Source organism: Euprymna scolopes, chromosome 10, assembly GCF_053919585.1.
Source record: "Euprymna scolopes isolate OS-2025 chromosome 10, ASM5391958v1, whole genome shotgun sequence".
NCBI lineage: Eukaryota > Metazoa > Mollusca > Cephalopoda > Sepiida > Sepiolidae > Euprymna > Euprymna scolopes.
The window spans coordinates 40333338-40358968 of NC_136491.1; the positions used below are offsets into that span (position 1 = coordinate 40333338).

The 25631-nt window shown below is 35.5% G+C and overlaps 1 protein-coding gene across 3 annotated transcripts in view; it reads left to right on the forward strand.

Moving 5' to 3' along the window:
* The window catches only part of LOC145285933 (uncharacterized), a 547541-nt gene that overhangs the window by 197977 nt on the left and 323933 nt on the right, over window positions 1–25631 (forward strand). The window lies entirely within an intron of this gene.

Sequence of the window (25631 nt, forward strand, 5' to 3'; positions counted from 1 at the left end):
GTACAAATAATGTTGCAGACCATCGATAGTTAACTAGTTTACAAATAATGTTGCACACCATCGACTAGTTAACTAGTGTACAAATAATGTTGCAGACCATCGACTAGTTGACTAGTGTACAAATAATGTTGCAGACCATCGACTAGTTGACTAGTGTACAAATAATGTTGCAGACCATCGACTAGTTTACTAGTGTACAGAAATTGTTGCAGACAATCGACTAGTTGACTAGTGTATAAATAATGTTGCAGACCATCGACTAGTTGACTAGTGTGCAAATAATGTTGCAGACCATCGACTAGTTGACTTGTGTACAGAAATTGTTGCAGACCATCGACTAGTTAACTAGTGTACAAATAATGTTGCAGACTATCGACTAGTTGACTAGTGTACAAATAATTTTGCAGACTATCGACTAGTTGACTAGTGTACAAATAATGTTGCAGACCATCGACTTGTTGACTAGTGTACAGAAATTGTTGCAGACCATCGACTAGTAAAATAGTGTACAAATAATGTTGCAGACCATCGACTAGTAAACTAGTGTACAAATAATGTTGCAGACCATCGACTAGATGACTAGTGTACAAATAATGTTGCAGACAATCGACTAGTAAACTTGTGTACAAACAATGTTGCAGACCATCGACTAGTTGACTAGTGTACAAATAATTTTGCAGACCATCGACTAGTTGACTAGTGTACAAATAATGTTGCCGACCATCGACTAGTTAACTAGTGTACAAATAATGTTGCTAACCATCGACTAGTTGACTAGTGTACAAATAATGTTGCAGACACTCGACTAGTTGACTGGTGTACAAATAATGTTGCAGACCATCGACTAGTTGACTGGTGTACAAATAATTTTGCAGACTATCGACTAGTTGACTAGTGTACAAATAATGTTGCAGACCATCCACGAGTTAACTACTGTACAAATAATGTTGCAGACCATCGACTAGTTTTTAGTGGACAAATAATCTTGCAAACCATCGACTAGTTGACTAGTGTACAAATAATGTTGCAGACACTCGACTAGTTGACTAGTGTACAAATAATGTTGCAGACCATCGACTAGTTGACTAATGTACAGAAATTGTTGCAGACCATCGACTAGTTGACTAGTGTACAGAAATTGTTGCAGACCCTCGACTAGTTGACTAGTGTACAAATAATGTTGCAGACCATCGATAGTTAACTAGTGTACAAACAATGTTGCACACCATCGACTAGTTGACTAGTGTACAAATAATGTTGCAGACCATCGACTAGTTGACTAGTGTACAAATAATGTTGCAAACCATCGACTAGTTGACTAGTGTACAAGTAATGTTGCAGACCATCGACTAGTTGACTAGTGTACAGAAATTGTTGCAGACCATCGACTAGTTGACTAGTGTATAAATAATGTTGCAGACCATCGACTAGTTGACTAGTGTGCAAATAATGTTGCAGACCATCGACTAGTTGACTAGTGTACAGAAATTGTTGCAGACCATCGACTAGTTGACTAGTGTGCAAATAATGTTGGAGACCATTCACTAGTTGACTAGTGTACAAATAATGTTGCAGACCATCGACTTGTTAACTAGTGTACAAATAATGTTGCAGACTATCGACTAGTTAACTAGTGTACAAATAATGTTGCAGACACTCGACTAGTTGACTAGTGTACAAATAATGTTGCAGACCATCGACTTGTTGACTAGTGTACAAATAATGTTGCAGACCATCGACTAGTAAACTAGTGTACAAATAATGTTGCAAACCATCGACTAGTCAACTAGTGTACAAATAATGTTGCAGACCATCGATAGTTAACAAGTGCACAAATAATGTTGCAGACCATCGACTAGTTGACTAGTGTACAAATAATGTTGCAGACACTCGACTAGTTGACTAGTGTACAAATAATGTTGCAGACCATCGACTAGTTGACTACTGTACAAATAATGTTGCAGACACTCGACTAGTTGACTAGTGTACAGAAATTGTTGCAGACCATCGACTAGGTGACTAGTGTACAGAAATTTTTGCAGACCATCGACTAGTTGACTAGTGTATAGAAATTGTTGCAGACCATCGACTAGTTGACTAGTGTACAAATAATGTTGCAGACCATCGATAGTTAACTAGTGTACAAATAATGTTGCAGACCATCGACTAGTTAACTAGTGAACAAATAATGTTGGAGACCATCGACTAGTTGACTAGTGTACAAATAATGTTGCAGACCATCCACGAGTTAACTAGTGTACAAATAATGTTGCAGACTATCGACTAGTTAACTAGTGTACAAATAATGTTGCAAACCATCGACTAGTTGACTAGTGTACAAATAATGTTGCAGACCATCGACTAGTTGACTAGTGTACAAATAATGTTGCAGACACTCGACTATTGACTAGTGTACAAATAATGTTGCAGACCATCGACTAGTTGACTAGTGTACAAATAATGTTACAGACCATCGACTAGTAAACTAGTGTACAAATAATGTTGCAAACCATCGACTAGTTGACTAGTGTACAAATAATGTTGCAGACTATCGACTAGTTAACTAGTGTACAAATAATGTTGCAGACCATCGAGTAGTTGACTAGTGTACAAATAATGTTGCAGACCATCGACTAGTTGACTAGTGTACAAATAATGTTACAGACCATCGACTAGTTGACTAGTGTACAAATAATGTTGCAGACCATCCACTAGCTTACTAGTGTACAAATAATGTTGCAGACCATCGACTAGTTTACTAGTGTACAAATAATTTTGCAGACCATCGACTAGTTGACTAGTGTACAAATAATGTTGCAGACCATCGACTAGTCAACTCGTGTACAAATAATGTTGCAGACCATCGACTAGTCAACTCGTGTACAAATAATGTTGAAGACCATCGACTTGTCAACTAGTGTACAAATAATGTTGCAGACCATCGACTAGTCAACTAGTGTACAAATACTGTTGCAGACAATCGACTAGTAAACTAGTGTACAAATAATGTTGCAGACAATCGACTAGTCAACTAGTGTACAAATAATGTTGCAGACCATCGATAGTTAACTAGTGCACAAATAATGTTGCAGACCATCGACTAGTTGACTAGTGTACAAATAATGTTGCAGACACTCGACTAGTTGACTAGTGTACAAATATAGTTGCAGACCATCGACTAGTTGACTAGTGTACAAATAATGTTGCAGACCATCGACCTGTTTACTAGTGTACAGAAATTGTTGCAGACCATCGACTAGTTGACTAGTGTACAGAAATTGTTACAGACCATCGACTAGTTGACTAGTGTACAAATAATGTTGCAGACCATCGATAGTTAACTAGTGTACAAATAATGTTGCAGACCATCGACTAATTGAATAGTGTACAAATAATGTTGCAGACCATCGACTAGTTTACTAGTGTACAAATAATGTTGCAGACCATCGACTAGTTGACTAGGGTACAAATGATGTTGCAGACCATCGACTAGTTAACTAGTGTACAAATAATGTTGCAGACCATCGACTAGTTGACTAGTGTACAAATAATGTTGCAGACCATCGACTAGTTAACTAGTGTACAAATAATGTTGCAGACCATCGACTAGTTGACTAGTGTACAAATAATGTTGCAGACCATCGACTAGTTGACTAGTGTACAAATAATGTTGCAGACCATCGACTAGTTGACTAGTGTACAAATAATGTTGCAGACCATCGACTAGTTAACTAGTGTACAAATAATGTTGCAGACCATCGACTAGTTGACTAGTGTACAAATAATGTTGCAGACCATCGACTAGTTGACTAGTGTACAAATAATGTTGCAGACCATCGACTAGTTGACTATGTGTACAAATAATGTTGCAGACCATCGACTAGTTAACTAGTGTACAAATAATGTTGCAGACCATCGACTAGTTGACTAGGGTACAAATAATGTTGCAGACACTCGACTAGTTGACTAGTGTACAGAAATTGTTGCAGACCATCGACTACTTGACTAGTGTACAAATAATGTTGCAGACCATCGACTAGTTAACTAGTGTACAAATAATGTTGCAGACCATCAACTAGTTTACTAGTGTACAGAAATTGTTACAGACCATTTACTAGTTGACTAGTGTACAAATAATGTTGCAGACACTCGACTAGTTGACTAGTGTACAAATAATGTTGCAGACCGTCGAGTAGTTGACTAGTGTACAAATAATGTTGCAGACCATCGACTAGTTTACTAGTGTACAAATAAAGTTGCAGACCATTCACTAGTTGACTAGTGTACAAATAATGTTGCAGACCATCGACTTGTTAACTAGTGTACAAATAATGTTGCAGACTATCGACTAGTTAACTAGTGTACAAATAATGTTGCAGACACTCGACTAGTTGACTAGTGTACAAATAATGTTGCAGACCATCGACTAGTTGACTAGTGTACAAATAATGTTGCAGACCATCGACTAGTTGACTAGTGTACAAATAATGTTGCAGACCATCGACTAGTTTACTAGTGAACAAATAATGTTGCAGACCATCGACTAGTTGAATAGTGTACAGAAATTGTTGCAGACCATCGACTAGTTGACTAGTATACAAAAAATGTTGCAGACCATCGACTAGTTGACTAGTGTACAAATAATGTTGCAGACCATCGACTAGTTGACTAGTGTACAAATAATGTTGCAGACCATCGACTAGTTGACTAGTGTACAGAAATTGTTGAAGACCATCGACTAGTTGACTAGTGTACAAATAATGTTGCAGACCATCGACTACTTAACTAGTGTACAACTAATATTGCAGACCATCCACTAGTTGACTAGTGTACAAATAATGTTGCAGACCATCCACTAGCTGACTAGTGTACCAATAATGTTCAGACCATCGACTAGTTGACTAGTGTACAAATAATTTTGCAGACCATCGACTAGTTGACTAGTGTACAAATAATGTTGCAGACCATCGACTAGACAACTAGTGTGCAAATAATGTTGCAGACCATCGACTAGTCAACTAGTGTACAAATAATGTTGCAGACCATCGACTAGTCAACTAGTGTACAAATAATGTTGCAGACCATCGACTAGTAAACTAGTGTACAAATAATGTTGCAGACCATCGACTAGTCAACTAGTGTACAAATAATGTTGCAGACCATCGACTTGTCAACTAGTGTACAAATAATGTTGCAGACCATCGACCTGTTGACTAGTGTACAGAAATTGTTGCAGACCATCGACTAGTTGACTAGTGTACAGAAATTGCTGCAGACTATCGACTAGTTGACTAGTGTACAAATAATGTTGCAGACCATCGATAGTTAACTAGTGTACAAATAATGATGCAGACCATCGACTAGTTGACTAGTGTACAAATAATGTTGCATACCATCGACTAGTTTACTAGTGTACAAATAATGTTGCAGACCATCGACTAGTTGACTAGGGTACAAATAATGTTGCAGACCATCGACTAGTTAACTAGTGTACAAATAATGTTGCAGACCGTTGACTAGTGTACAAATAATGTTGCAGACCATCGACTAGTTAACTAGTGTACAAATAATGTTGCAGACCATCGCCTAGTTGACTAGTGTACAAATAATGTTGCAGACCATCGACTAGTTGACTAGTGTACAAATAATGTTGCAGACCATCGACTAGTTGACTAGTGTACAAATAATGTTGCAGACCATCGACTAGTTAACTAGTGTACAAATAATGTTGCAGACCATCGACTAGTTGACTAGTGTACAAATAATGTTGCAGACCATCGACTAGTTGACTAGTGTACAAATAATGTTGCAGACACTCGACTAGTTGACTAGTGTACAAATAATGTTGCAGACCATCGACTAGTTGACTAGTGTACAAATAATGTTGCAGACCATCGACTAGTTGACTAGTGTGCAGAAATTGTTGCAGACCATCGACTAGTTGACTAGTGTACAAAAATTGTTGCAGACCATCGACTAGTTGACTAGTGTACAAATAATGTTGCAGACCATCGATAGTTAACTAGTGTACAAATAATGTTGCAGACCATCGACTAGTTAACTAGTGTACAAGTAATGTTGCAGACCATCGACTAGTTGACTAGTGTACAAATAATGTTGCAGACCATCGACTAGTTAACTAGTGTACAAATAATGTTGCAGACCATCCACGAGTTAACTACTGTACAAATAATGTTGCAGACCATCGACTAGTTTTTAGTGGACAAATAATCTTGCAAACCATCGACTAGTTGACTAGTGTACAAATAATGTTGCAGACACTCGACTAGTTGACTAGTGTACAAATAATGTTGCAGACCATCGACTAGTTGACTAATGTACAGAAATTGTTGCAGACCATCGACTAGTTGACTAGTGTACAGAAATTGTTGCAGACCCTCGACTAGTTGACTAGTGTACAAATAATGTTGCAGACCATCGATAGTTAACTAGTGTACAAACAATGTTGCACACCATCGACTAGTTGACTAGTGTACAAATAATGTTGCAGACCATCGACTAGTTGACTAGTGTACAAATAATGTTGCAAACCATCGACTAGTTGACTAGTGTACAAGTAATGTTGCAGACCATCGACTAGTTGACTAGTGTACAGAAATTGTTGCAGACCATCGACTAGTTGACTAGTGTATAAATAATGTTGCAGACCATCGACTAGTTGACTAGTGTGCAAATAATGTTGCAGACCATCGACTAGTTGACTAGTGTACAGAAATTGTTGCAGACCATCGACTAGTTGACTCGTGTGCAAATAATGTTGGAGACCATTCACTAGTTGACTAGTGTACAAATAATGTTGCAGACCATCGACTTGTTAACTAGTGTACAAATAATGTTGCAGACTATCGACTAGTTAACTAGTGTACAAATAATGTTGCAGACACTCGACTAGTTGACTAGTGTACAAATAATGTTGCAGACCATCGACTTGTTGACTAGTGTACAAATAATGTTGCAGACCATCGACTAGTAAACTAGTGTACAAATAATGTTGCAAACCATCGACTAGTCAACTAGTGTACAAATAATGTTGCAGACCATCGATAGTTAACTAGTGCACAAATAATGTTGCAGACCATCGACTAGTTGACTAGTGTACAAATAATGTTGCAGACACTCGACTAGTTGACTAGTGTACAAATAATGTTTCAGACCATCGACTAGTTGACTACTGTACAAATAATGTTGCAGACACTCGACTAGTTGACTAGTGTACAGAAATTGTTGCAGACCATCGACTAGGTGACTAGTGTACAGAAATTTTTGCAGACCATCGACTAGTTGACTAGTGTATAGAAATTGTTGCAGACCATCGACTAGTTGACTAGTGTACAAATAATGTTGCAGACCATCGATAGTTAACTAGTGTACAAATAATGTTGCAGACCATCGACTAGTTAACTAGTGAACAAATAATGTTGGAGACCATCGACTAGTTGACTAGTGTACAAATAATGTTGCAGACCATCCACGAGTTAACTAGTTTACAAATAATGTTGCAGACTATCGACTAGTTAACTAGTGTACAAATAATGTTGCAAACCATCGACTAGTTGACTAGTGTACAAATAATGTTGCAGACCATCGACTAGTTGACTAGTGTACAAATAATGTTGCAGACACTCGACTATTGACTAGTGTACAAATAATGTTGCAGACCATCGACTAGTTGACTAGTGTACAAATAATGTTACAGACCATCGACTTGTAAACTAGTGTACAAATAATGTTGCAAACCATCGACTAGTTGACTAGTGTACAAATAATGTTGCAGACTATCGACTAGTTAACTAGTGTACAAATAATGTTGCAGACCATCGACTAGTTGACTAGTGTACAAATAATGTTGCAGACCATCGACTAGTTGACTAGTGTACAAATAATGTTACAGACCATCGACTAGTTGACTAGTGTACAAATAATGTTGCAGACCATCCACTAGCTTACTAGTGTACAAATAATGTTGCAGACCATCGACTAGTTTACTAGTGTACAAATAATTTTGCAGACCATCGACTAGTTGACTAGTGTACAAATAATGTTGCAGACCATCGACTAGTCAACTCGTGTACAAATAATGTTGCAGACCATCGACTAGTCAACTCGTGTACAAATAATGTTGCAGACAATCGACTAGTAAACTAGTGTACAAATAATGTTGCAGACAATCGACTAGTCAACTAGTGTACAAATAATGTTGCAGACCATCAATAGTTAACTAGTGCACAAATAATGTTGCAGACCATCGACTAGTTGACTAGTGTACAAATAATGTTGCAGACACTCGACTAGTTGACTAGTGTACAAATATAGTTGCAGACCATCGACTAGTTGACTAGTGTACAAATAATGTTGCAGACCATCGACCTGTTTACTAGTGTACAGAAATTGTTGCAGACCATCGACTAGTTGACTAGTGTACAGAAATTGTTACAGACCATCGACTAGTTGACTAGTGTACAAATAATGTTGCAGACCATCGATAGTTAACTAGTGTACAAATAATGTTGCAGACCATCGACTAATTGAATAGTGTACAAATAATGTTGCAGACCATCGACTAGTTTACTAGTGTACAAATAATGTTGCAGACCATCGACTAGTTGACTAGGGTACAAATGATGTTGCAGACCATCGACTAGTTAACTAGTGTACAAATAATGTTGCAGACCATCGACTAGTTGACTAGTGTACAAATAATGTTGCAGACCATCGACTAGTTAACTAGTGTACAAATAATGTTGCAGACCATCGACTAGTTGACTAGTGTACAAATAATGTTGCAGACCATCGACTAGTTGACTAGTGTACAAATAATGTTGCAGACCATCGACTAGTTGACTAGTGTACAAATAATGTTGCAGACTATCGACTAGTTGACTAGTGTACAAATAATGTTGCAGACCATCGATAGTTAACTAGTGTACAAATAATGATGCAGACCATCGACTAGTTGACTAGTGTACAAATAATGTTGCATACCATCGACTAGTTTACTAGTGTACAAATAATGTTGCAGACCATCGACTAGTTGACTAGGGTACAAATAATGTTGCAGACCATCGACTAGTTAACTAGTGTACAAATAATGTTGCAGACCGTTGACTAGTGTACAAATAATGTTGCAGACCATCGACTAGTTAACTAGTGTACAATTAATGTTGCAGACCATCGCCTAGTTGACTAGTGTACAAATAATGTTGCAGACCATCGACTAGTTGACTAGTGTACAAATAATGTTGCAGACCATCGACTAGTTGACTAGTGTACAAATAATGTTGCAGACCATCGACTAGTTAACTAGTGTACAAATAATGTTGCAGACCATCGACTAGTTGACTAGTGTACAAATAATGTTGCAGACCATCGACTAGTTGACTAGTGTACAAATAATGTTGCAGACCATCGACTAGTTGACTAGTGTACAAATAATGTTGCAGACCATCGACTAGTTGACTAGTGTACAAATAATGTTGCAGACCATCGACTAGTTAACTAGTGTACAAATAATGTTGCAGACCATCGACTAGTTGACTAGTGTACAAATAATGTTGCAGATCATCGACTAGTTGACTAGTGTACAAATAATGTTGCAGACCATCGACTAGTTAACTAGTGTACAAATAATGTTGCAGACCATCGACTAGTTTACTAGTGTACAAATAATGTTGCAGACCATCGACTAGTTGACTAGTGTACAAATAATGTTGCAGACCATCGACTAGTTGACTAGTGTACAAATAATGTTGCAGACCATCGACTAGTTGACTAGTGTACAAATAATGTTGCAGACCATCGACTAGTTGACTAGTGTACAGAAATTGTTGCAGACCATCGACTAGTTGACTAGTGTACAAATAATGTTGCAGACCATCGACTAGTTGACTAGTGTACAAATAATGTTGCAGACCATCGACTAGTTGACTAGTGTACAGAAATTGTTGCAGACCATCGACTAGTTGACTAGTGTACAAATAATGTTGCAGACCATCGACTAGTTGACTAGTGTACTAATAATGTTGCAGACCATCGACTAGTTAACTAGTGTACAAATAATGTTGCAGACCATCGACTAGTTGACTAGTGTACAAATAAAGTTGCAGACACTCGACTAGTTGACTAGTGTACAAATAATGTTGCAGACCATCGACTAGTTTACTAGTGTACAAATAATGTTGCAGACCATCGACTAGTTTACTAGTGTACAGAAATTGTTGCAGACCATCGACTAGTTGACTAGTGTACAAATAATGTTGCAGACCATCGACTAGTTGACTAGTATACAAATAATGTTGCAGACCATCGACTAGTTTACTAGTGTACAAATAATGTTGCAGACCATCGACAAGTTAACTCGTGTACAAATAATGTTGCAGACCATCGACTAGTTGACTAGTGTACAAATAATGTTGCAGACCATCGACTAGTTAACTAGTGTACAAATAATGTTGCAGACCATCGACTAGTTTACTAGGGTACAAATAATGTTGCAGACACTCGACTAGTTGACTAGTGTACAGAAATTGTTGCAGACCATCGACTAGTTGACTAGTGTACAAATAATGTTGCAGACCATCGACTAGTTAACTAGTGTACAAATAATGTTGCAGACCATCGACTAGTTGACTAGTGTACAAATAATGTTGCAGACACTCGACTAGTTGACTAGTGTACAAATAATGTTGCAGACCATCGACTAGTTTACTAGTGTACAAATAATGTTGCAGACCATCGACTAGTTTACTAGGGTACAAATAATGTTGCAGACACTCGACTAGTTGACTAGTGTACAGAAATTGTTGCAGACCATCGACTAGTTGACTAGTGTACAAATAATGTTGCAGACCATCGACTAGTTAACTAGTGTACAAATAATGTTGCAGACCATCGACTAGTTGACTAGTGTACAAATAATGTTGCAGACACTCGACTAGTTGACTAGTGTACAAATAATGTTGCAGACCATCGACTAGTTTACTAGTGTACAAATAATGTTGCAGACCATCGACTAGTTTACTAGTGTACAAATAATGTTGCAAACCATCGACTAGTTGACTAGTGTACAAATAATGTTGCAGCCCATCGACTAGTTGACTAGTGTACAAATAATGTTGCAGACCATCGACTAGTTGACTGGTGTACAAATAATGTTGCAGACCATCGACTAGTTGACTAGTGTACAAATAATGTTGCAGACCATCGACGAGTTAACTAGTGTACAAATAATGTTGCAGACCATCGACGAGTTAATTAGTGTACAAATAATGTTGCAGACCATCGACTAGTTGACTAGGGTAGAAATAATGTTGCAGACACTCGACTAGTTGACTAGTGTACAGAAATTGTTGCAGACCATCGACTAGTTGACTAGGGTACAAATAATGTTGCAGACCATCGACTAGTTAACTAGTGTACAAATAATGTTGCAGACCATCGACTAGTTTACTAGTGTACAGAAATTGTTGCTGACCATCGACTAGTTGACTAGTGTATAAATAATGTTGCAGACCATCGACTAGTTGACTAGTGTACAGAAATTGTTGCAGACCATCGACTAGTTGACTAGTGTACAAATAATGTTGCAGACCATCGAGTATTTGACTAGTGTACAAATAATGTTGCAGACCATCGACTAGTTAACTAGTGTACAAATAATGTTGCAGACCATCCACTAGTTGACTAGTGTACAAATAATTTTGCAGACCATCGACTAGTTTACTAGTGTACAAATAATGTTGCAGACCATCGACTAGTCAACTAGTGTACAAATAATGTTGCAGACCATCGACTAGTCAACTAGTGTACAAATAATGTTGCAGACCATCGACTTGTCAACTAGTGTACAAATAATGTTGCAGACCATCGACTAGTCAACTAGTGTACAAATAATGTTGCAGACCATTGACTAGCCAACTAGTGTACAAATAATGTTGCAGACCATCGACTAGTCAACTAGTGTACAAATAATGTTGCAAACCATCGACTAGTCAACTAGTGTACAAATAATGTTGCAGACCATCGACTAGTCAACTAGTGTACAAATAATGTTGCAGACCATCGACTAGTTGACTAGTGTATAAATCACAAGAGCGATAGAAGCCTTCCATCATGTTTGAAAGTGACACTATGTTCAGCGAGCAAGATTAGAAATCCTCTGCTGTACAATTCATGCTCTCTATTGATCCAAATTATGGCAACAAGACCATTGCCAGCACTCAAAAATGCATCGCTGGATTGCCACGAATAACAGGAACATGTCCAGGGTGATGAAAACAAAGTTTCCCGCCACAGTTATGGTCTTTGCTGTGGTTCAAGTGAAGGTCACATCATGCCACATCACATATTTGATGTGGGCTTGAAAGTCTACACAAAAGTGTACCTGGATGCGTTGAAAAGTGCAGTCAGGTAGTCGATGGCAGACCCTGTTTGTATCCTTCTCTCATTGCCCCCCCCTCCTTTCCCGACTTGAACATATTGGACTACTTCGTTTGATCATATGTCGAGAACATTACTAATATGACTTTACACAGCATCAACGCCAGCCTGATCGCCGCTGTTTGCCGAGTGTTTGCCAGCCAAGCTCCTGTCAGCGCTTGTGGAAAAGGCATGCTTCCAGCTCTAGACCTGCATAGAGGCGATGATTGAAATTGAAGGCGGCTACATTGAATAGATGTCAGCTCTACTACATAATCAAGTTACCTGAATTTATTTTTACAATAAAAATTTCAAAATAAAGCTGTAGTGTTGTTTTCTTTAGGGTGACAATTTTATCGTTCCACCGTGTAATATGAATAACCAACCCTCCTCTCGAAAATTCGGGAAGGTGATCTGAGCATAATATAGCATCCCAGCCTTTTCATAAACCGGCTTTTTAGTGTTCTTTTCAGTTTGTTTGTAGATCAACTGGTCAGACAGATAATCACTGACTACTAAATTCATTTCTCTTTTCTCTTTTAGATTATTGTTATTGCTATCGTTGGTTTAAAATATAAAAATAAAACTATTCTTAAACGATAAAATAAATTAACATTTTTAAGACAACAAATAATGGACCCATTTCAAATGTAACAAATCTGTATTAAGTATCAAAGATTGTTGATTTTTCAAGTTTTTTTTTTTTTGCTTGTTTTGTTTCTTTTTGTTGCTTCTTTTTCTGTTTTCTTTCCATTCAACTACTATTGATCTGATTTCTAATCTAAGAAAGACAGCTGATGTACATCTAAGAATCGCATTTTCTTTAGCAACGCCAAATTTATTGTCTGCTTCTAATTCCCTCTTGATTTTTCTTGTTTTTTTATTTTTTTTTCTGAATTGGCCTCGTTTTATGATTTCAAGGTTTTACTAAGAAAATAGAAACAATGAAATATTCGGTCTTCATGAAAAAGAAATAGAACAAATTTTGTGTCTTCATTTATGACAAATGAAGAAGTTCAATAGTGGAAAAATGTTGTTGTTTTTTTTTAACTTCCGGATTCTTTAGAATTTGTAGAAATTTTGATGGAAAAATATCTGAACTTTAAGATGTCATAGAAAAATCATTTTTCATTTAAACAACAAATAAAACAAAAAAAACCCTATTCACATGACTTTTAGATTAGTGATTCATTTAAAGAAAGGTGAAGTATGTTTTTATGGAAATCGTTCCAGACAAAGTGTGAAGTCACTTGGTGTGAGAAGCTAAAAAGGACAAAATAGGTTATTGCAAGAACAGAAGATGCCTATTGATATCAGTCTTTAAAAGATCAATGCTATAAGTTGGGAAAAAAGCAATAACAAAAAAACGAAATTATTTTTTTATTTTATCGATAACATTGAACCGGGGATGGTTCATTTCTACAGAGCTGCCACTGGTACCAAATACCTCGCAGATGGTTGATATGCCGTAACACAACCCAAATTAAAATCGTGTAAACTTGATAAAGCAAAAATAGGGAGGTAGTTTTAGCATCGCAATGTTCGTCTCAGCCAATCTTTAATCCGTCAACTTTTCAACGTTTCAACAAACTCACTATTCCAACTATCTCCTCTGCCACCTTATTATATATGCATGATTTTTAATCTTGTCTTCTCGCGCCATGTTTGCCGCTTGTTTTATCAGCGGATCAATCTGTGAGATTTCTAATGATTCCATTCAGCTATTGGCAGTAGATGGAAAATGTGCCGGGGCTTCTGCCAACAATACAACATAAGAAATGAAACACGGTTCTTTTTCAGGTAAGGATGATGCAAATCTATGTCAGTTCATTATCCCTATGGTCTAGTATAAAAAGAAAACAAACAAATGTAACAATGGCGCAATTAGCTGTAGTTTGCAAAGGAAAACATTACACACACATGCACAAGTTTGTGTGTGTATATATATATATATATATATATAATTATACTATATTATATTATACTATATTATATATATATATATAATTATACTATATTATATTATACTATATTATATATATATATATATAATTATACTATATTATACTATATTATATATAATCATACTCTATATATATATAATTATACTATATTATATGTATATATTATATTATATATATATATTATATTATGTATATATATATATATATATATATATATATATATATATATATTTAAATGTACAGAAGGTCAGGAAAACATTGGTACCGTCGGTTTCAAGCCTACCATAAGGGCGACCAGTTAATTGAAAAATCGTAAATAATGTTAGGCTCTCGTCAGCCATGTTGTTTCTGCTTGAGGAAAACAGAAACATGGCTGACGAGAGCCCAACATTATTTACGATTTTTCAATTAACTGGTCGCCCTTATGGTAGGCTTGAAACCGACCGCACCAATGTTCTCCTGACCTTCTGCACATTTAAATAAATATTAAGCTCTTATATTGAAAAAAAAGTTTTTTCTTTGTTGGAATTCTTTCCCAAAAAACGGTAAACAAATATATATATATATATATATATATATATATATATATATATATATATATATTGCAATAGAAAAATGCGAGTATGAAAAGTAATATGGTTAAGCTTAAACATGGAAAAGTAAATGACTAGTTGTTAAAACTGGAAAAGAAAGACAAGATATTCTAGTAAAAACTATAATAAATTTATAACTTAAAATATTGTAGCATTAACAGTTGCTTATATAATGTTAAATTGAATTAAAAAAGGTTCTTAATGCTGCAATATTTTAAATTATACATTTCTTATATTTTTTACTATAATATCTTGTCCTTTTCTTTTCCAGTTTTAACAACTAGTCCTTCACTTTTACGTGTTTAAGCTTAATCATATTACTTTTCATACTCGCATTTTTCTGTTGTAATCCATGATTTTTCCAGGTTTCTAATAAATTCATTTGTTCTTTGTTTAATTTCAGTCTTATTTTTTTACCCCAATAAACACATATGTAATAATGTACGGCACTCGTCTGCTTTCAATAAAATCCCCCCAATTATCTCCCTTTCATGCTTGCATTCTCTCTGTTTCACTCGTTACATGTCTTTTCGAGACAACAGTGACTTAGTAGCAACAGTAGTCGCTGAAGCGACGTGGTTACTATAGTAATAAAGTGTTGCTCACCTCCTTACATATTTTTACGGTTTTGAACACCAGAAAATTCATAACTTTTGTTTTACTCAACGAAAATTGAAAAAAAAAACAACAACTTTTTCTTCACGATATAGCTGAGGTGATCTATAAAGTGTAATAATTGTTTGAAATTTGGTCGAAAAATGAGTGAGCGGTGAAGCTTTAAAGCTGTCCTAAATGACTAAAACGGCCACTTAATCATATATTCAAACAATACCGTGTTTGAATGATATGCAACATTCACGACTTCTGCTCGTTCGAACACTCTGGATTGTCCAATGTCTGCACATGAATTCTGCGTTTATTAGTTGTTAATTCCCTTTATTCCTGTGGCAATTGTTTGGTGGCCTGGAGGCAAAGACTTAGCAAATGAAGCCAATGGTGACATGATTGAGTTTGAATCACCTGACTGGCACGAACTGATACCTATTACACTGATGATTGCGTAAGCATGAAACGCTAGTGTTTGTAGGTAGTAAAATTATAATTATCATTTAACTACACCGATGAAGCCCTTTAAGAATGTATAAGGATTGGCACTGTCTATAAAATATGAACTAAGAAGCAGTCAACTAGCGTTTATGCAACATTCACGACTTCTGCTCGTCAAAACATTTCGAATTCTCTAATGTCTGCGCTCGAATTGTGCGTTTATTAGTTGTTAATCCCTTCGTTCTGTGGTAGTTGTTTAGTGGCCCGGTGATAATGGCTTAGCAAATGAAGCCAAAGGTGGCTGAGTTCGAATCTCCTGACGGACAGGAATTGTCACCTCTTACACTGATGATTGCATAAGCATGAAACGCTAGTGTATGTAGGTAATAAAATTATAATTATTATTTAACTTATATATATTAGATTGGTGCAAAAGTAATGTCGTTATATATATATATAGGGTGTCCGTAAAGTTACTATACAGTCATGTTTGATTCAATCAATAAGACTGTATAGTAACTTTATGGACACCCTGTATATACTTGAACATCGAAAACCGACACTTTTTTTTTTTTTGTTTTGCACCAACCTAATATATGTATATGGTATACGGCATAATCGCGTTGACACACCGGTTCTCGTCAGATCACAGAAGTTAAGCAAGGTTGAGCCTGGTTACTATCAGATGGGTGACCATTTGGGAATTCTAGGCACTGTATGTACTCTCCGCTTATCTCGGCATTTGTTTCCAGTCGTCCTGTACTTCACTTGCCACTGGTATTTAACAATGTCGTCTCAGGGGAGGTGTGGTTGGAGATTGCGCACCTCTTGCCACAAAAATTTTGCGCGCAAGCAACCCTTCTTGGGTATCCATAGTCTGTCCAAAACTGAAGGAGCCTGCTTTTTTGCTATATATATGGCACCCTACGCTGGAGGTTTAATACTAGTCAACGAAGTCAAGGTTGACTTTGTAACTGGATTCAAATTATCCGTGTGGCAGTAATTATCACTAATTCCTACACCGATGAGAACGTAAGACATGTATTTGTAGGTTAAAAGAAACAATAATTATTAATATTTATTTAAAACATAAAACACGTGCGTGTGATTGTGTTTATATATATATATATATATATATATAATCTCGTATGCTGTCTGTCCATTCCACTTTTTTCCGGGAACTACTGGGCCTATGTAGCTGAAATTTTATATGGACCTTTATAATAAGGTGCAGAGAACTAAGTATTACGTATCCGTTCGATGTGCAGTGAGAGATTAATAGGGATTAGTACTTGATATAAAAATGAGTACATATTTAACCATATATTAATTTGGCGTAAAGCACTCATTCCAATAATGAGCTGTAACTTTTGACCGTTTTTAACAGGCTAAAAAGTCGATTATATATACGTACACGTATTCTTTTATAACTTTACTAGCTTTGGTGCCTGGCGTTGCCCGGGTGTTTGTTGGTGTTTGTTGAGAAAAAAAAAGTGGTAGTAGGCAGGCTGGCTCAAACCCGTACCATGAATGAGGAATTGCGTCCATCGTCAAACCGGAAGTGACGAATGTTTAAATTAAGGCTAGTCAATCGAAAAGAAGGTATGACTTTCGAAAATATCGGCGAAAAAGCGACCCCTCCCTGTAGAAAAGTGCTAGTTGAGGGTGAAGGAATAAATGTTTTTAGCCGATTTTTTTATATTTGTTGTCCAGAGGGTCGGGCTTCAAAACGATACCAATCTCATGAAAATCTGTCGCTTCTGTCGAAAAGTTTAGGCAAACATGCAGACAGACAGACAGGTGAGATTTATATTATAGAAGATAACAGTAAAATCAAACCTTTCGGCACAAATAAATTTTGGACATTCTTGACAAAATTAAACAATTTTTGATGGAATTTAATGAACTTGAAAGCAGAAAAGTTTAACTTTTAAACTAGATCTTGGAATTATAGCATTCTACTAGAATTGTATTTTAATTGTATTTAAATTGTATTGGAATTTATTTTAGAATTGCTTCTGGAATTGTATCGCAAATGTTGTGGAATTGTTTAAGAATTTTTGGAATTGTCTTAAAACTGTTTTGAAGTTGAAACGGTCTTCGAATTATATTTGAATTATTGCCTAATTGTCTTTGGAATTGTCTTGAAATGGTCTTGGAATTGTTTTGGAATTTATTTTGCAATTGTCTTAGAATTTTATTGACATGGCTTTAAAATTTTTTGTAGAATTATCTTGGGAATCTGAAATTGCATTTGAAATTATTTTGTATTAAAAACGGCCTTGGAATTGTCTTGAAACGGTATCAGAATTGCCATGAAATGATCTTAGAATTGTTTTTTTTTTCTGGAACTATATTAGAATTTTCCTTGGAATTTACTTTAAGTGGTGTGTGTGTGTGTGTGTGTGTGTGTGTTTAAAGTTGAAATAATTATTACCGGCTCTGTTAATTTTCTGTTATATACATACATACAGCGAGAAAAAGTGAAACGAGCAGACAGACACAGACTACACGTCATATGTTATCTCTTATGTGTGTGTGTGTGTGTGTGTGTAATATATATATAATCGCCTTTTTATACCTAGGCATTTCAAAGCCTAATACTTCTCTTCAGAAATAAATTCATATATACCTATAATCATTTTATTGTTTAAAATTTTTTATGTTATGATCCACCCTTAAATGTTGAGCTTGATATATCATGAGAAGTTCCTATAAAAAGAATCTATACATGTCCTTTAAACTCTTTTGGTACATATGAGAAAAGGCGATTTCTCTATGCATATATAATATATATTCTTCAACACGTATTTGTTTATTTAAATATTTTTTTCTCTGAGCTTACACACACACATATGTGTGCATGTATATGTATGGGATATGTATTTGCTTTTGTGTGTATATATCTATTCAATGTTCGATAATTACTGAATAGATATGTGAAACGAAAGGAACAATAAATGTGCAAATGCTGTCTGTGGAAGTGAAAATATATGAAGATGAGGATTTCCAGGTGGCACAGTGCCTTAATTGGTCACGTCATAAGCGGGAGAAGGCAGGGGAGTGTCTCCAAGATAAATCGGAATATGAAGGATGTGACCGTTACTATGCCAACCAGCGAAAAGAGTTTCTTCCACTCTTGTCTTTGAGTAATTGTCTTCACCAAAACTCATTACATTCAGCTGTGTGGGCGGGGCTGGAAATCTTTGGTATAATTTTCCAAAAGCGTAAGAACAACACGTTTTTGTGAAACTGCGATGCAGGGTCGGACTAAATTCCTGGTGAGGTTTGAAGAACTTACATGATTACGATGTCATCCCACATATAAAGTTTGAAGATCTCTGATTTGAGGAATAAGCAGAAAGACATACGTTATAGTCAAGATTGTCTGCTCTTTATGATTTCCGGTTTCTGCTCTGCAGAGAGGACGATGGAGACAAACACGATATGGTTCCTTTTAATTAATGATTATCTTCTTCTCGTATAATTTTAAAGACCCCCTCCTTTCCCCAAGGTTCAAGTGAGGGCCACATCTTGTCACCTCACATTTTCGGAGTCAGCTTGAAAGTCAGCACAAAAGTGTACCTGGATGTGCTGAAGAGTTTGATAAATCCTACAAAATGCTCCTCCATACAGGGCCACGCAATCAGTTATAGTTTTATCTTCTTTAGTAAACGCTGTCCCCAGTCACAAATCCTTCATCCACATAATGTCTTATATTAAATCTGTGCTCTCCGAATTTTTTCACTTGATTCAGCCTCCATGAACCTTTTACTTGCTGAATATAAGGCATTTCAATTTATTCTAACCATTGATTGTTGAGGCGTCTAAATTTGGGCTATATCCGGAATTATTCTGAAGAGCATTTTCAGCACTAACAGCCCAAATCAAATCTATTGTGGTTCACATTTCTCATCTTCCAATGTTTTCTCCATTGCTTCAACTAATATTAGACTGTGACGTTTCATAGTGCCATTGCTGAATTGACTTTCAGCGGCTGTGGTGCAAGTTTCAATATTCAATTTTTCATTCCTCTCTCTGTAACCATCGTTATTAAATTCTCTCCTATTATAATTCAAGAAGCGTTTGGGAACTCCAAAATATGTTATCTCCGTTAAAAATACGTTGTAAATAATTTCTTCACTCTTCTTAGTTTTAATCAGCCTGGCAGCAGTGTACCTAGTGAATGTGCCAATTTGGTGTAAAATCCAGCATCCATCATGTCTGAATTCTTTGAAATCCATACATACAGTATCATTAAACCGGTTTTCAAGAGCCAATTCCATCAGCGGACGAAGATCTTCTAAGCCTTAGCCAAACTGAACACAAATCACAGACATCCTTAATAGGAGCCATAAATTCTTTATCATCAAACGTCCTACTGCCGCTTACCAATGATACGAATTTTTCTTTTGATGCATGAACAACCTGTTTATGTAATTTCTCAGCCTTCGTTCGTTTCCCCATTCTCGAGCATTTTTCTAAAGCTTCACAATGTAACAGTGTTGTGTCAGCTTGCAAAAACATTTGTCAATGAAAGATTATAATATCCAGAAGCTATCTTTTGCAATTTAATAACAAGGGTTAATCATTTCCTCGTAACAAAGGTTAATCATTTTTTGACAATATCAGCCTCTATGTATGCTGTGACACCTTTTATACCTCCTGTATAGTTATACCACCTATCCACTGTTGAATTGTGTAGTGGACTTTCGGTCAGCGTTCAAGTTGTGGATAACTTGACAAAGACTAAAGTTACTTCTCATGAAAGAGGAGAACTATTTATGGCACAATGGGAGATTCCATTGTGCACACATGGGCCAGTCTATTCCTTGGATTGTGATTGGCTGAATCACCTGATTGGATATGCTTGTACATAAATACAAGCCCTCAGTCCAGCTCAATCTGATGTCTGTCTTGTGCATGAGCTGAACCCTTGGTAAGTGTTGCTGCTATTATTGTTGTTGTGTGTTATTGACTAACACAGTTCTTTTGATTATTCTACATCCACCACCAAAACAAAATGTCCTGTTAGACTTAGTCTTTAACCCCTAATCTCAGTCATTTCATGTACCAAGAAATACATTAAACCAAAATTCTACAGTAACAGTTAAAGAACAAGCACTGACATTTATTATATTACGATCATTCATCAATTTAATAAGAGGTGTACCTGGTTTAAAAAAATGTCTAATAGAATCACATTTGAAACAATGCAGTCTTACCTTGCCTGTCTGTTAGATTTTTGTTTCCACAGTAGAACTTTTGTCTGTAATTATTTTTAATCCGTCAATTCAGCTGATATCTGTGATGTCCAAGTTTCAAACGCATTCTCATATAATTTGTGGCCGTGACAAAAATACTGCTGGGTTTTCTTTAGATAAATCAGTAAAAATAGACCACATACTTATGTGTTGTTTCCACTCGGTGTACATTTCTTCACTTTGTTTAGTAAATGACGCCATCTTTCTTTCAACGGAAGTTGAACAGATATCATATCTGTCACACGAAAGAAGGCAGTTTGCTACCAATGCTAGTTAGTTCATTTAGTACTTGCTACAACGTAGGATAAATGTGTGTTACTGTTGACTGGACGGCATATTGGATGTCCATTACAAACAAGGGACATAACTGAATATATATAGAAAGAATCCACCAAGTTCGATAACTCCAACTCTAAGAGTTAGCATACATACACATAACAAAAATATGAGTTGGTTTTAGAGATGTGTCTGTGTTATTTTTACTGGCCTGTTTTTATGCTTATTCACTATACAATTTACTAAATTTTTCATCATGTTTGAAATTTAATTTTAAGTTATATATGTACACGTGTGTGTGTTATAATTATTCTTTAGACACTATTGCTTACACAATTATCAGTGTAGGATAACAATTCTTACCGGTCATAAGATTCGAACCCAGCCACAAAGCCACCTTTTGCTCCATTTGCTAAGCCTCTACACCAGGGCCACCAAACAATTGCTTTGCTTTTGGAACGACACATATATATATAACTACAACTAAGACCCACCAACATATAAATACATATACATACACATATATATATATATATATATATATATATATATATATATATATATATATATATATATATATGAGAGAGAGAGAGAACGAAATGACGCTCAACAGGTTAAATGAAATATTAAATTTATATAATTTAGGCAAATAATTTTGTGAGGACTAAAGGACAAAATAGAAACGGCAGTCCTTTAGTCCTCGCATTCCATGAGTGATATATCTGATAAAGAGACAATAAATGCTATCCCTCTAACATTTATCATCGGCTAGTTTTTGACCTTGAAGTAGAATTTTTATAAAACTCCTTAGTGGCTTCATGCCTTGTCTGGAGCAATTTTCATTAAAAAGAATTTTATAAGAGTTTTTGAACAGTAGTAATATTAACAATTCCTACTTCTATGACAAACCCATATCATTTAATGCTTCATACCAGATTCTGAACAATTTTGTCAATTAGTTTTAGATCCTATAAGCGGCCTGCAAACAGACTATAGTATAGTTTCACTTTTTATTGTAACAACCCACTCCACAATAATTGTCCACTACCTCCAATCAAATTGAAGTTATTTAATTGCAGATATTCCTTCATCAGAACCTCAGTTATAGTCTATCCATTACCCATTCCATAAAATTGACCCTTCAGTTATCATCTCGTTTTATTTAATTAATCAGTGAATGTTTTGTCAGCCATATTGAAAATACTTGACTTCATTTTAAAGCCGATAAAATTTTTATGATGTTCAAGGTTTTCTACAATCAATTCTCTTGCATCTTCTTAGAATTGCATTTCATTCTCTTTAAAGCCGCGATGTAGATATAGCAAACTATTTTCACTCAGCGAGTGAATACTGCAGTGGCGTTATTTTGTGTCCTGTCAGCCAAACAAAATGCGTAAGCGTAGGAATATTTTTTTGCTGGACTATTTACACCAGACACAAAGTTGCTTGAAGCAGAATAGTCCTACATCGTCAACCTGAGAACACTCTTCACTATTTCTTACCCACTTTGCTAGCTGGCAAAGTTAAAAATAGTAGCTTTCTGTTGTTATACGCCTACCTCAATCACAAACTTGCTGACTCAGTAACATCTCCTGTTTTATGGACTGAACATAGTTTCTTTCTCGCATATTCGACTAAACTCAGAGCTAGAGCCAATCAACACCGAGCTGTTAATTTATATATCTCATCCTTTTGCAATAAAAATTAATCGTGAAAGGAAGATCTTTAGTGATGCACTGTCTTCATTGCCGATTTCTGGTTTTGCATCATATTAATTCTGGACCACTAAATCGTCAGTTATCAGATATGTGTGCTGACATTGCAAAAAAAAAAAAAAGTTTCCTAACAATTTTAGATCTTTCCTTTCAACATATAAGCAGCTTCAGCCAATTGTAACAAAGTCACTGACGAAAGGTAGCAGCAATAGCATCTCGAGTATTCAAACAATCAAGCCATGGCACGAGGTGACGTCACAGCGAAGAAAGGGGAGAAATATATATAAAACATGACACTAGCAAAAGAAATATCTATATGTCTATAAAAGTGAGAATACACATATATGCGTGTGTGTTTGTGTGTAGACACTTCCTAACCTATATACTCAGCGAGGTTTTGATCTACAGACATGAAATTTAGTATAAAGGGTATTCCGACAGGTGGAAAACTTTTTAATCAGTTTTCATCCGGAAAAAGGGGCTGCTCCGGGATGAAAATTAAAAAATGGGAACTTAGGGCTCATCAGATTTTTATTAGCTTGTGAACTGTTTCACAAGGTTTGAAAACACCTTTTAAAATCGTAACAAGCTGGTCTGATGGTTATCGTACGTGACTCAATTGTCTTTAGGTTTGTGTTTCAATCTCAGTTCGAGAATTTTTTTTTTTTACTTACAAGAAGTAAACTGTTTAGAAAAAAAACATAATACTCGCATGCACATGTTTCAGTTTCTTTCCGTTTTTTTTATTTCATTTTTTTAAAGGAATTTAACATTAGGTTTAATATCTGGCAACGCCGGATGCATCTTCTAGTATCTTATAAAAAGCGAACTTCTCAAGATAGGAAAGATAAACACTTAACAAGAGTAATTAAAAAATATTGATTAAAAAATGAGAAATGAAGGTTATATAACTTTATTATGACATCAGATCAATAAGGAATGAAAATAAGAAATTTTCTTTGCTTATTGATTTGATGGTATATTTATTTCTCATCTTTTAATTAATATCTTTTAATTACTCCTGTAAAATGTTGTTCTTTCCTAGCTTGATAAGTTTGCTTTTTATAAGATATATTTCTTTTGCTAGCGTCATTTTTATTATATATATATATATATATATATATATATATATATAATGCGACATTCCAACTTCCGATCGTTAAATACTATCTGATTGTTTGCTATTTATGCCCACTGATTTGGCATTTATAGATATTTATTTCCCTCAAATCTTGTGTTAATTGCCGGTGGCCTTCATGTAAACCTATGGAGTCAATGGTGACTTTGTCGCTGGGTTCAAATCTCCCGACCAACAGTAATTATTACTACCTACATTGATGCTTGCATAAGCATAAAACATTAGTGTCTGTAGGTATAAGCATACTTAATATTTATTTTTAAAAAAATTATATATAAGAGAGAAAGAGATAACACGTCGAGATTGAATGATGCTCAACGAATGTTTTTATTCTCGGTCCAATCAATGAAATAACCTATTTTTCAATAAAATCGGTTGGTTACCTGCTCTAATTAGGGACCCATCATGATGCACCTGAAAAAAAAGCTTTCCATGCCTCTTATAATGACTAAGTTCACAATATATTGTAGTCTACATTGCACTGTAGAGAACCTACTGTTGATTTTATAAAATTAATTTTGATATATAATAGCTTACATTAAAAGTTCAAATGGCAAAATAAAGTCTCATGCTTCAATTTTGCTCTGAACTTGAATGCGCCCTTATGTCAAATAACCATACTGTTGATTTTATATGTCTAGCATTACTGCTTGTGCGGTGATAATGGCTTGAATTTGAGTGTAAAATAAAAAAAGTCATAGTATCATTGTGAAATTGTGCTTTAAACAGAAGCATTCATTTCGAACGTGCCCCCGTCATATCAAAGAACCTACTGCTGATTTTATATGTTTGGCTTTTTGGCTTGTGTGGTAATAAAATTTCTCAAATTTACTTGTGGTGTTAGGTTGTGTAAGGTGTTAACTTTAGTGAAAATGGCCTGTTCCTCTTGCATCAGATTGTTTCGATTATCGATACTTATCAAAGACATTCTGACACAAAACCTATCTGAGAACACTACTAGATACATAGAGCACATTGGTGTGAAATTTCATAAAAATCGACTCAACCGTTTTTGAGCTCATAGGGAACAAACACACAAAGTTCCATTTATATAATAGCAGATTATATATATATATATATATATATATATATATATATATATATATACACATGTGTGTGTGTATTAGGCAGTATTTTTTCATCTAAGCAAACATTAAAAATAACAAAATGCTTTTAATGATACCCTTTTTATTTTTTCT